The following is a 2,251-nucleotide window of genomic DNA, read 5'->3' as shown; positions in this document are numbered from 1 at the left end:
CATGGTGAAACCGTGTCTCTACTAAAAAAATACAAAAACTAGCCGGGCGCGGTGGCAGGTTCCTGTAGTCCCAGCTACTTGGGAGACTGAGGCAGGAGAATGGCGTAAACCTGGGAGGCGGAGCTTGCAGTGAGCTGAGATCCAGCCACTGCGCTCCAGCCTGGGCGACAGAGCGAGACTCCGTCTCAAAAAAAAAAAGAAAAAAAAAATCACAAGCATTCTTATACACCAATAACTGACAAACAGAGAGCCAAACCATGAGTTAAAAAAGAAAAAGAAAAAAAAAAAAAGAAAAAGAAATAAAGAAAGAAAGAAAGAAAGAAAGAAAGAAAGAAAGAAAGAAAGAAGAAAGAGAGAGAAAAGAAAAGAAAAGAAAAGAAAAAAAAAAGGGAAAATTGAAATGGCAGCAATGGAAGCTGGAGGCACCACTCAGCACATTGGTGCCTTTCTCGTGTGTCCGCCTTCTGGGGAAAAGATAACTTTTCTTGATACTCCAGGACTTGATACTTTCTCAGCAATGAGAGTAAAGGGGCTCATGTCACGTACATTGTCATATTGGTTGTAGCTGAAGATAATGGGGTATAGAATCTATTCAGCATGCCAAAGATGCTCAAGTTCCTATTGTCCTTGCATTAAATAAATGTGACAAAGCTGAGGCTGACTCTGAGAAAGTGAAAAAAGAGCTGCTGGCTTATGATGTGCTGTGTGAAGATTATGGAGGTTATGTTCAAACACTGCCTGTCTCTGCACTTACAGGTGATAATCTGATGGCTGTGGCAGAAGAACAACTGCAGAAATGTTAGAATTGAAAGCAGAACTCACTGGTCCAGTGGAAGGAACAGTAATAGAGTCACAAAGGAAGAGGTCCTTTTACTACAGCTATAATTCAAAGAGGAACTTTAAGAGAAGACTCCGTTCTGGTTGCTGGGAAAAGTTGGACAAAAGTACGCTTAATGTTTGATTAAAATGGAAAAACAATCGATGAGCTACATCTCAGCATGGCAGTGGGAATTATAGGCTGGAGAGACCTTCCTTCTGCTGGAGATGAAATTCTTGAAGTAGAATCTGAATCAAGGGCACGTGAAGTATTGACTGGAGGAAGTATGAACAAGAACAGAAGAAAAGTCAAGAGGATCTGAAAATAATAGAAGAAAAGTCAAAGGAACACCAAGAAGCACATCAAAAAGCCCGTGAGAAGTATGGCAATGTGCAGTGGAAGGAGAGGTCATTTCTAAAGTATTTAGAAAGAAAAGAACAAACATCCTTAAAGCCAAAAGAGAAAATGGAAAGACATTCAAATGTACTTCCTATGATTATTAAAAGTGATGTTGATGATCTGCTGAGGCCATTTTGAACATTATAGATACCTATGATGCATCACACGAGTGTGAACTAGAATTAGTACATTTTGGAGTGGGTGATATAAGGGCAAATGATGTTAACCTTGCTGAAAGATTTGATGGCGTTATATATGACTTTAATGTGAATACAGGCAATATTATTCAACAGTTAACTGCAAAAAAGGAGTAAAAATTAAACTTCACAAAATAATTTACTGTCTTGTTGGAGATCTGCAAGAGGAAGTGAGCAGCAGATTACTCTGTGCTGTGGAAGAGCACCCAGTAGGTGAAGGGTCTATATTAGCTACCTTCTTTATAACAGAAGGGAAGAAAAAAGTTCCTGTGGATTGCTGCAGAGTCCAAAAGGGACAGTTAGAAAAAAAAAAATAAATTAACCTGTAATGGACATGTAATCTGGAGGGGATCATTAACTTCACTGAAACACCAAAAAAAAATGACATTTCAATTGTCAAAACTGGAATGGATTGTGGTATCAATTTAGATGAATAAAATACAGAATTTAAGGTGGGAATAAAATGGTTTGTTATAAAGAAAAGCAATTTCAAGCTAAGACTTTTGGGATCCAGGATTTTAAAATTACATTAAAAATGTAAATAGCTAAAAAAAAAAAAAAAGACAAAGAAGTGCATTACATAATAGTAAATAATTCAATTCAACGAGAAGACCTAAATACTCTAAATACATATGCACCCAACACACGAGCAACTAGATTCATAAGGCAAGTTCTTAGAGACCTACAAAGAGGTGTAGATTCCCAATAATAATAGTGGGAGACTTCACAACCCCACTGAGAGTATTAGATAGATGATTGAGGAAGAAAATTAACAAAGATATTCAGGACCTGAACTGAACATTGGACCAAATGCACCTGATAGACCTCTACAGAACTT

General features: G+C 37.6%; 1 pseudogene; it reads left to right on the top strand.

Moving 5' to 3' along the window:
* Positions 1 to 400: 400 nt before the first annotated feature.
* Positions 401 to 1,411, top strand: LOC108526789 (translation initiation factor IF-2, mitochondrial pseudogene; annotated as a pseudogene).
* The last annotated feature ends 840 nt before the right edge of the window (positions 1,412 to 2,251 follow it).

The sequence above is a fragment of the Rhinopithecus bieti genome, unplaced genomic scaffold (genome assembly GCF_001698545.2).
Source record: "Rhinopithecus bieti isolate Rb0 unplaced genomic scaffold, ASM169854v2 scaffold_4381, whole genome shotgun sequence".
Lineage (NCBI taxonomy): Eukaryota > Metazoa > Chordata > Mammalia > Primates > Cercopithecidae > Rhinopithecus > Rhinopithecus bieti.
The sequence above is the reverse complement of the archived record's forward strand: the minus strand, read 5'-3'. Positions and strand labels throughout refer to the sequence as shown.